This window comes from Labeo rohita, chromosome 17 (genome assembly GCF_022985175.1).
Source record: "Labeo rohita strain BAU-BD-2019 chromosome 17, IGBB_LRoh.1.0, whole genome shotgun sequence".
NCBI lineage: Eukaryota > Metazoa > Chordata > Actinopteri > Cypriniformes > Cyprinidae > Labeo > Labeo rohita.
Genome location: NC_066885.1, coordinates 31,697,310 through 31,709,300, shown reverse-complemented (window position 1 = coordinate 31,709,300; position 11,991 = coordinate 31,697,310). Strand labels below are relative to the sequence as shown.

The following is an 11,991-nucleotide window of genomic DNA, read 5'->3' as shown; positions in this document are numbered from 1 at the left end:
AACAGAGTCATTTTATGATTATTTTATCTTAACAGCCAACTATCAGATAACTGTTTGAATGTAGTGAAGAGTTAATTACATTTCATTAGTCTTTCAGTCAGCTACAAAACGATGAAGTTATCTTTACTACCACATGTTCAGTCTTAGAGTCTGGGTCATAACATTGGCAATTGTCTCAACATATGCAAATGTAAGTCTCATATGCTCCATGAATCTACCGATTTAATATCCATAGGGTGGTGCTCCTGTCTTGAAATTTCACAATTTGTCAAATTTTAGTTTATAGAAGTTAACAGACCAATTTTTTTGCACACAAAGCACACTTTTTATTTATTGCATTTTAAGCACATGTGGCCAACATTGGCCATCTGAATTACTGTCAGTCACTTCTAATCAGTTAATGAAAAATCTCACATCAGACTTGTGAATGTATGCAGAATTGCCCTGTAAATGTTATCATTTAAGAGTCATTTACAACTGGAAAAGCCATAAACCTCTGTATTTCCATGTGTACTCTCACATACTGGTTGTGGCTTTTGCCCTGATCTCTTCAACTCGACAAAGTCGATGATCCATGACGACTACATTGCTGTGGTCGAGAATACGTTTCCCAGATGCAAATGAGCCCGGAGCTTGCAGAATCCAGACAGACTTTCCAAAACTATGATTTTTTCCTTCGGAGGTCAACTAGAGCATGAGGTCATCATTTATTACTATCCTCAAACACCACAAACCACATCACTTTTTCATGAACGCAGTAATATTTAATGGGTATGTCAGTTTTTCCCCCTTCTTTTACTTTATTAAGGCTCCATACAACACTTTTAATGTGGCGACATTTTCCACCCTTATCAAGATGTCAGTCAGATTTCCTAATCTGTCAATCAAGCATTTTCCTCAAAATTCCATAGAGAGACATCACGGAAAGGAATTAAGGATTGACCTAGTTCATGATGTCTCTCTTTTTAATATGGTTCTTTTGGCAATTATTGTTGTGTGTTTGTTTGGATAGAAAAAAGATGGCACGTGCACAATATCATCTATGTACTCATGTTTCCGAAATGAGATAAACACGACACACAGGCTATTCTACTCTGCTCTGTGTACAGTACACACAGTCTCGAACTTACGACTCAAAAGCTTTATTTCTGGCAACACAGATAGTTTTGAGTCAAAGCACCTTGAAGGATGTGGCTTATTTCATCAAACCCAAACACTTGACATAAACACTGAGAACATGAGGGGCAAATAACTGGTAAAGGACACAGTTGTACACGTATTTTTGTTTCACTTATCAATAATTGCAGATAGATAATCTCTCAGATAGAGTGCTCAAACAAAACAACAAAAGAAAAACTTTAGACAATATTCTGGTAAAATATTCATTATGTTTGGTAAGCAGTCAGCAAAAACTGAATTTTGGGATATAATCACCACTGTCTCACATGACTGCGTTCCCAAACTTCAGGTATTCAAATACAAGATAACATGACAGTGTTTATTACTGTGTTTCTTCTAAGCGCTCTAAGGCACAGGTCTTTTAATATGTAGCAAAAAAGAGTCACGGGCTATACTGATTGCAGCAACTTTTTAATATTTCATGTTTGATACTTTGCGCCAGTTTCACAGGAAATTAAGATTGCGTTCTTTGGAAAATGCAAATACTTTAATTTTCACACAAATTTAATTCACAGCTGGATGGAAACTTAGCTAGTGACAAGCTGATGTACCCCTAAAGACCATTATTCACACTTTTTCTGAGAGTGTATAACGTGTGTAGTGTGACAGTGATTAGAGGAAGGAGGTTTCTGTGTCACAGCCATCAGTAACAGTCACCTATAAGCTGTATTTACCAGGACTCACCAGGTGACTGTTTTCAGAGACAGCATCTGTGATGGATACAGACCTAAGAGCATTAAGACACATTATGTGTTGCCACAAATGACACATTCACACACTGAAACATCTTCCAGGATGACTTGAATACTTTTAATTCTTTGTGTAACTATGTATTTGCATATAAAATGCCCATCCTTTTGGATTACACAACTTAATGTGATTCGTATTTGTCAGTCATACATAAATAAAACAGGTCAGATTTCTGTAATAGCACCAATAAGTTAAATGTGTTTTAAAGGGGTCATCAGATGTCCATTTTCCACGGGTTGATATGATTCTTTAGGGTCTTAATGAAAAGTCTGTAATATACTTTGGTTAAAAATTCTCAATGGTTGTGTAAAACAACACCCTTTTTACCTTGTCAAAATGTGCTCTGCAAAAATCATCCCATTCTGAGGGATTGTTCCTTTAAATGCAAATGAGCTCTACTCGCCCCGCCCCTCTCTTCTCTCTGCTGCTCTGAGCGATTGTTTACTTTAGCCCCATTTAGCGCGTTTAGCCGCGAAACTTGCTAACTAGCATGTTATTAGGAAAGACGATCGCAGAGATTCATAGAAAAACCTTATACTCACTTCTGCTGTAGGTGAAACTGGATCACGAATGATTTGCGTGAACATAGACGCATTTATGAAGATCGGGAGGCGCATTCCCTTCACAAACAAATGTAATCCACTGCATCTTCAGCGGCTCAGATGTCGGGAGTAAATGACGACCACTATATTCATTATTACATCCAGCAACAGACCACCTCAATCGCTCAGTCGGAGATATTCTTGTCTAACTTACATCCCTGCTCCGGCATCGAAACAGTGGATGTCGGACTGTTACAACTGATCTGAGGTACGATCGTGGGAGCGGCCTCTGTCGGTGTGACGCCACAACAGGCATCTGAGGATGGCTCGATTTGAAAAAGGGGATATTATTTTTACAGATTAATTAAAAACGACTGCATGGATTTTTATCGTAGAGTAGATTTGTACATACACTGCCAACACACATTAATGTTCAAACAACATGTAAAAGTGAAGTTTGCATCCGATGACCCCTTTAAATACACAATAACCAGTTTAATATATTTATCACCAATAAATCCAGTTTGTTTCAACCTCATGTATTTTTGTTCCACAGCTAGTCATGTTTTAAACATGTTCATACTTTACAACTGAATAAATGTAATTGTTTTCACAATTAAGAAGAAGCAATTTGAAATGCATTTTGAAGAAAATCAAATAGAAATCTTACCAGTTTCATTAATGTATCTCTGACAAATATGCATCATATTAAGTTTATATGTCTCACTGTACTATGTTAAAGTGACAGTTCACCCAAAAATGACTAATGAGGGTGAGTTGAATTGATCAAATAATTGCTGGTATACACCGTAAAAAAAATTAATGGAAGTCAATGGCTACCAGTAATTGTTCAGTTACCCACATGCTTCAAAATATCTTTTTTTTGAAGAACGTGGGTACAAGTTTGGAATAACTTGAGGGTGAGTAAATAATGAACTATTCCTTTAATATGATTTTTTGTTGTTGTTTTCAAGACTTTTCATAGTTGTTTTAAAGGACTTTATAATATATATATTTAGTTAAAGGGAAATATCCACAAAGTTAACAGAAAATATATTGGTAATTTTCTAAAGGTTATAGGTTATATTCTTACATCCTAATGTATTTTTGGCATAAGAGGCATCTAGGTGTAATGTCAGCACAGGTCATGATGTAGTTTAGATAGCAGTTTAATCCTCATGCAGGATGTGTAAACCTGGGTCAAGACATTCCCTCCTCTTTGAGCCAGCAGAGTCTGCATTATACTTGTTCTTGATCCTGTTACGACTCACATATTACGCACACATAAACAATGTGTAAAGTGTGTTCAAAGCATGCTCACTCTTTATTGAGCATGCACTCCTTATTGATGCCTGTTAGCGAAAACATTAACATGATTCATCTTGCAGACACATTTTTTCCACAGCAACTTACAGTATATTCAAACTTTACACTTTATTAAGTGCATTCCCTGGAAAATGAAACATGACCTCTGCGCTGCTTTAGCTGAGCTGCAGGAACTCACGCATGAGCGTGTTTCCAGGTAGGCAGCATCTGATCATCACACACTTACAAGAAGATAAAAGTCACAAATACTGACGCTATAGAATGGCAATGGTGTAGGACAGCACTGAAGAGTCAACTAATTTTTTTTTCTTTTATCAAGATGAAAGCATGCTTTAATCCTTTAATCCTACTCATTAGAAGTAAGCACTGTGAAATTTCTTAATTTAAAAAAGAAGTCTTTTTAGATGAATCAGTGATTACATGTTATAACAAAATACAACCACAGGTCACAAATTCAGTTAAGTGCATAAAACTACTTGGAAAATTACAGGGAACTAGATATCAAAGGGTTGCTGTGCATTCAGTTTTATCTTTCCAGCACATGGGAGAGTCTATGAGTGTGGAATTACTCTATTTTCATACATGTTCCGTATTTCATGAAACATCTAACTTTCTCAAGAGGAAACTTTATTGGCAGCAACATCACAAGGTTATGTAACAGGCGTTTGTGGATGCGTGCAAACATGTTGTGTGGCGTAAGCCCTTTAATATTGCCTTACAGACAGATATGAGTCATTATTCACTCAATGCTGAATATTACAAGTGACATAAATCTGAGTGTACCCTCCCTCAAAACAAAAGAAAAACTTCTGACCCATACCCTCTACCTATATATGAGGAGGCATGGTTTACACTAGAGTGAATCTAGATATGGTTTAGGAAACAAGCACAAACTGCTTCTCACTGGTTGAAGATTGTTCAGACCGCTGCTCATGACATCACACCTCCTCCTTTCATTTTTACTCCATTTCTCTTTCTTTCTTTCTGCCTTTTTGCATTTCTGTATTTGGTGCTTCCGTTGTCTGTGAGAATGTGAGGCATCTTTCTGTAAAATATTTCAAGGTCATGTCAGGATTTGCGAAGGAGGATGTTGTTTTTTTACTTGAAGTTGATAAGTTGCCCTAAAATGACCTTTGTGGAGCAGCGCAATTGCATTTGTAGTACTTGTGCATTAAAATAAATGGCACAGTTTACGATTTTTAACACTGAAACCCACCCTTTTTGATCTTTTTGGTGAGGATGAATACTGAAGTTGCAAATGTACCGCTCACTTAACAATACGGTTATTAAAAACTGTATTACATTTGCTCCTCTGGAGCTCTGGGAGTTGGTGTTTAAAGAAACTGTTAAATAACGTCTACTGTTTATCTTTTCATTTAAGAAGCAGAAGCGAATAATTTAACAAATAAACCACTATCTTGGCTACTCTAACATAATTCCACCTTTGATGACTAGCCTGCTCTGTTTTGGCAACTTGTTTAATGAGTTAAAAGCGTAATGACTTTAACAATCAGTGTTATTAAGTTTAAGAGAAAAGAAGTAGATGGATTTGCATGGCTTTTCTCTCTGTTACATCATGTCTCAAGAGGTTTGTGACCACAATCTTCTGCGGTCAAATTTAAGCCCCAGTTCTAGACAAAATGCATTAGATTACATATTCCCCTGCTTTTGATCTTTCTAGGCTATGGCTTTAGCAGGTGAAAGTTGACCGCAAAGTACAGGCCCTTTATTTCAGACTTCTGCAACAAAGAGATGCCGTTGATCTCAATAAATGTAATTTCTGAGTTGTTTAAATTGTGATAGCTGTCAGGTGCCTTCATACTAGACAGACAGACAGGACGAATGCCAAGACCCAGTGTGGTGAGATCTCTCTGTGTCCGTGGTGCTCGAGTCAGCACATTTCTCTTTTCAGTTCCTCCCGCAGAAAACCAGGAGACAAAAGAGGGAGATCAGAAGGAAAGCGCAAACGAGAGCAGGATCAAAAGAGGATAAACGAGGCCAGACGGAGTGCAAAGAAGAGAAGGCAAAGGGACGCTCGCCATGATCGAGACAACTTTTTTTACACACATGAGCAGACGTTTATAAAGAATGACAAAGCGCTCCCAGAGATGGGCTCATGCCCTTGTGAAAAAGAAGTGTGCTTTTCTGTGCTGAATGTGCACTAGTAGTGTACTTCAAATATAAATAATGTAATATTAATTAAAAATGGTAAGAAACATTTTTTTCCTTAACACACTTAAGCACTTTGCAATAATGTCAAATTATAAGTGTACAAATATTTTTAAATACATGACAAGTTTCGATATAAATTACATTATTTTAAATTCTTGTCAGTAAGTATGAAGTATGAAGTATGAAATTACACAATAGTAAGTAAACTATAGTAAGAAAACACATATATATACCACAATGGGGTTAAGTTTATGAAGGTTGTGTTACAGCTAGTTATTATATTTTGATAAAAGATTACGAAGACTTTTTTTTTCTTTGGAATAAAGTGTACAGATAAATGCCTCACAATAAGAGCAGGAGCATGCATTCAAAAATTAAATAGGGTGAGCTTAGATTTCATGTTGACTTTAATAAGTCATCGTTTGATCTGTCTGCACATAAACTATACAATAAATATGAGTTGAAAAGTGCGATGAAGTGAAGACAAGTACACCTCCTTTTCCTAGAAATTCCCAACTTCCCTGTGGGCTCTCCAGCATTCAGCCTGTAAATCCCAGCACGGCCCTCAGACTGTCCCAGGCTCAGACAGTGACGTGTAGAGGGGCGGCTTTTGACCTGGATCACTGAGGGGGGGATTACTCTGAATAAGCACACCCTCTTTTGTCTGGCTGTGTGAAACCAACCAAAACTTTTCTTCTCTTCCATCACCTATCCACTGGACACAAGTAAAATGTTGAAGTGAAACATTCATTTTGGCCTCGAACAACATTGAGCTCACATGTAGTTTCTCCAGAATTTATCTGGACACTTACCTTGGACTGCTTCTTTTTTTTTTTTCATTTAATTATGTCAAGTCAAGTCACCATTATTTATCTAGTGCTTTTTACAATGCAGATTGTGTCAAAGCAGCTTTAAAACAGCCTTATGTTGCAGCCTTGAAGGATTAGTTCACTTCCAGAATGAAAATTTCCTCATAATTTACTCACCCCCCATGTCATCCAAGATGTTAATGTCTTTCTTTCCTTAGTTGAAAAGAAATTAAGGTTTTTGAGGAAAACCATTTTTTGGACTTCAATGGTGGCCAATGGTTTGAAGGTCCAAATTGCAGTTTCAGTGCAGCTTCAAAGGGCTCTACAGAATCCCAGCCGAGGAATAAGTGTCTTATCTAGCGAATAACAACTGGTCATTTTCTAAAAAAATACAAATTTATATACTTTCTTTAACCACACTTGCACTAGCTCAACCTCAAGCATTATGTAGTTATGATGAAAAGGTCATGCATGACGTAGGTGGAAGTACTGACCCAGTGTTTACAAAGTGAACATGCAAACAAAGTTGCCCTTTACAAAAAAAAAAAAAAACAGTTGGAGGAGAAAATGTTTTTATTTATTTTTGACTGAAGAAATAAAGACTTGAACATCTTTGATGAGATTAGGGTGAGTAAATTATCAGTAAATTTTCATTCTGGAAGTGAACTTCTCCTTTAAGGCCTGTTCACACCAAAACAAATATTTGTCTCGAAGATTCAGTGTGGTAAACATTTACATTTTTTTCATTGCACTGTGAAGAAAACTAATCAACCTATAGAGTGCTGCAGTGATTACATATTTTTGTTGGCTAAAACCCAGAAACAGCACTTTAGCTCCACCGATTCCATCCATATTCCTGAAATCAACTGGTTTATATAATGTGCTTTTGGTCGAATGCTTATTCGATGACATAAAATACATCAATGATACCACCTTGTGTTTTTTAAGCTTTTACTTCTCTTGAAAAAGGCAGTTAACAAATGGCTAAATGGGACAAAGGTTGACAGGAATCTTTCATTAAGGCATTTTAAATTCAAACCGCTGCTTTTAAAATACAAATCCATAATCCATAATATTGGTTTCAACAGTGAAAAAGTTGTCTGAATCAGGAGTGAAATATGTACAGATCAAACGCCGTTCACCAGTAAAAACAGACCAAAACAGTTCATGTGGGTGGATTTTGATGTGAGAGGACAACAGGAGATAGACCTTTTCACTGGAGGAAGTGTTATTATGGATTATGGACTCGTATTTGGACCAGAAACAACGGTTTGAAGTTAAAAACATCCTAAAGATGGATTTGTTTCTTACAAAAAAAGCAGCTTTTCAGTTTACAAGACATTAATTGATGGACTGGAGTCGTGTGGATTATTGTGATGTTTCTATCAGCTGTTTGGACTCTCTTTCTGGTGGCACCCATTCACTGCAGAGGATTCATTAAGCAAGTGATGGAATGACACATTTCCTAATCTGTTCCCATGAAACTTCCACTAATGCATCACAAATACAGTGGTACACAATACAGACTGTCCTGTTTTGCTTGGAAGTTTTCTTGTGTATGTGTGTGTATATATATATATATATATATATATACATATATATATATACATACTAAATATTGGTACATTTTAAATGTTTAACTGTGTATGTTGGATATCTTTTGCATGAGGGAAGAGTTTTTGTAGGACAGAAAAATAAGTGCCTCAGCTTCATTCTGTCATTGCATTAGCTCTTTATAAAAGCTTATAGGCCTTAAAACTTATTGATTATCCTAAAAGCATGTTTTGGCAGTATAATACCTGAAATGATCGCATAATAGCCTGCTGCCCTTGATGTTCTTCGATCACTGGACACCAGCCTCTTATCAGTCACAATTACTGTAAAAGCATCTTCTTATGGTACAGCTCCAGCTGTAAAGTGCTCTGTCCCTGCCAATAAATGAAAAAAGGCCGTAATTACACAATTTAAGCCCATATGTTTGTTCTCACCACTTGGTGAGGTCAACAAAACAGCTCAGCAGCATCTATGCATCTGACTGCACAGCAACGATACAGAGTAATTATTAACTTTAGTAGGCATGTCACAACTAGATCTTTTAATTGGATTATTTAATTAATGTTTTGTAACCATTTTATAAAAGACACCCAAGGCTATGTGTGGTGGCAAATTATGGCCTTTAGTTGTGTTTATGTTCAGAATGTATATCGTACAATTTTATGTACCTGACTGCTAAAATAAAGTAATTAAAACAAACTGGATGAAAATGTTTTGGCTACTGTACGCATGTGGTTTATGCACTGATGATGTCATCCTCCTCTTAAAACAGACACGCTGAAGCATTTTCCTAAGGGAAAGTAGAAACAGCACATTTCAAATCTCTTCTAATATTGCTTTGCAGGATTAAAGACCCAAAACCAACTAAAACCTCATGTGGTCTGTTTTTAAGGAACTGATGAGGGAAACATGATCTGAATTTTTTTTCATTCTTGACTTTTCATAAATATTTTAAATTATTATTATTTTTTCATCTAAATGTTTTAGTAATTATATTGTGTAACTAAAATAGGTTACATTTTATATATTCTGAATTAATATGGGTTACATTTTTAAATATATTTTATTTTTTAGTTTTAATTTTTTCAGAAGTTAAGCTAAATGAAAATGAGAATAAAATAAGATTGAGGTTTTTATATATGAAAATACCCATCACTACAACAGCTGTGAGATGTTTATGTTATCTAATATCAAGATTTATCAGAAGTCAAAGGATTTCAGACACTGAGGGCAGGAGGAAGTGACTAACAGCAAATCTCATATCAGATGGAGGATCTTGTGCTTTCACTTCTCTGTATTATTCTCAATATTCAAATATCAGCAGCTTTCATAATATTCCATTAATGCAGATGCTATTTGAAAGTCTAGAAAACTTGATGAACTTGTGACTTATAATTGTCTAATATCAAGAAAACTAAAAACAGTGTGATGGACAAATACAGTTTACTGAGAGTGCTAGTTTATGTAATGTGAGGTTAGTTAAGTTCAGGAGAATGGGGAGATCAGTGGACTAAGTGCATTTGTTTGGATAGTTGTATGTTTACAAGTCTATGCTGTGTGTCTTTAGTCTGTGTCCCAATTTGCATCTGTCCTAAATAGTGTTCTACATTAGATGTATGTCTCCAAAATTATAGTTTGTGTGCAGAAGTATAACCAATATTTTTGTTACTTTTTCTAAGTATGCATACTTTTGGGCTTATATTGCACATGACCTCTTTACTCTTAAAAACAAAAAAGACAAAGCAGGTTCTTCTATGGCATCGTGAAGCACCTTTTTTTTAAGAGTGCTGAATACCCCAAGAGCAACCTTTTTTTAAAAACAAAAAACAAAAAACAAAAAAACATTTTGTTACAAACAAGATATGAAAAAACAAAACAAAACAAAACAAAAAAAAAAACGCCGTGTTTAAATGCATGAAAGTAAAACATTTTAAGTGAATGAATTTAGATAATAATGGCTAAACACATAGTAAATACATAGTGTTCTATACTACATTATGTTAGGATGCTTCCTAAAAGGCACAAGACTGTGGATCAGGACTTAATGTTTTTAAATGAGTGCATAACCTACTGATTCCATGAGGCACTTCAGAATCAATAAAGAAAATAATTGACAACAAATTTAACTGTCACCCTCCATTTTTGACCGAAGACGTGAAAGTGCACTAGCCAAACCTAAATTGTTATCATTTATGAACACTTTTGAATACAGACCTAAAGTCTCTTTTTTTAAAGGAGACAATCAGAAGATTAAGTAGAATCATTTAAAAAAAAAAAAAAAAAAAAAAAAAAAAAAAAGTAAAATGAAATAAAAAAAAACTATAAAAAAGCAACAAAGGTTTCAATGTACTGTACCATTTTTTTTTTTATATAAAATACATATTTTACTAAATAGTTTTTAATCCAAAATTGCTATAAAATTAAAGCCTTCTCTTATGATGTAGACTTTCTGAGGTGCACTCTTGTTGTAAATTAATGTATTACTGTTCCTAGGTAATTTGTAACAAAAAACATTGGTTAAATATCTATTTAGGACTCTTAGGCCTTTCCAGCGATATATAATGTGTCATGATTAGATTTAACTGTAATATAGTGAAGGTCTCCTGCTAGCGGGACAGTGACAGTTAAGGGGTTACTTGCATTTGCAACATCCAGTCATGTCACTTTACAGAAGTGACTAATGCATTTCTAACGAGAAACACATATGAAATATAGTGAAGACAAAAATAAATCTCTTGCAGGATAATGTCACAAACCAAGTTATCCGTATAGCACACGTACATCACGGAGACGTATACTTGACGTCTACATTTACATCTGCAAGACATATTTTGCAATATGTCTATAGGACGTTTCCTATTAGATGTCAAACAGACGTTTAGACAATTACAATAAAAAGGTAACACTTGAAATGGAATGACTTAAATTGCATTTCTTGTAAAAAAATAATTTAGTACTCTGTTTTATTTATAACTTTGTAAAATCTTACATTTTTCAGCGTAGAAACTCCATATGGGACACCAGACCATTACACTGACAGGAACTTTAAATGACATTGCATTCTAAACACATTAATGTGAAGCTGTTCTGCAGCTCTAACAGCTTCCACTCTTCTGGGCAGGCTTTCCACATGATTTTATTGTGTTCCTGTGGTAATCTTTGCACATTCATCCAGTAGATCATTTGTGAGGTCAGGGCTCTGTGTGGGCCAGTCAAGTTTTTCCCACACCAAATTCATCCAACCATGCCTTTGTGGACCTTGCTTTGGGCACAGAATAGAACTGTTCACACAAAGTTAAAACAGCATTGTCAAGTGTCAAAAGTGTCAAAGTAAATTTTCTAGCCCATCCCGTGAAAATCAGCCTCATATAATTATCCCACCTCCACCAAAATTTACAGTTGGCACAGTGTGGTCAGGCAGGCAGGCAGGCAATGCTCTCCTGGATCCACCAAACCCTCACCCATCAGACTGCCAAACAGGGAAGTGTGATTCATCACTCCCAGAAACAGGTTTCCACTGCTCCGGAGTCCAGTGGTGGTGTGCTCTACACTATTCCATCCAAAACTTGCCATTGTACTTTAATGCCAGTGGATATCTGGAACTTCTCATCATCAGTCAAAATCAGCAGAGTTTTGCATTAGACTTTACGGTCTTCTGC

General features: G+C 35.7%; 1 protein-coding gene across 1 annotated transcript in view; it reads right to left on the bottom strand.

Annotated features, from left to right (window-relative positions):
* The window catches only part of nol10 (nucleolar protein 10), a 327,975-nt gene that overhangs the window by 285,017 nt on the left and 30,967 nt on the right, over nt 1–11,991 (bottom strand). The window lies entirely within an intron of this gene.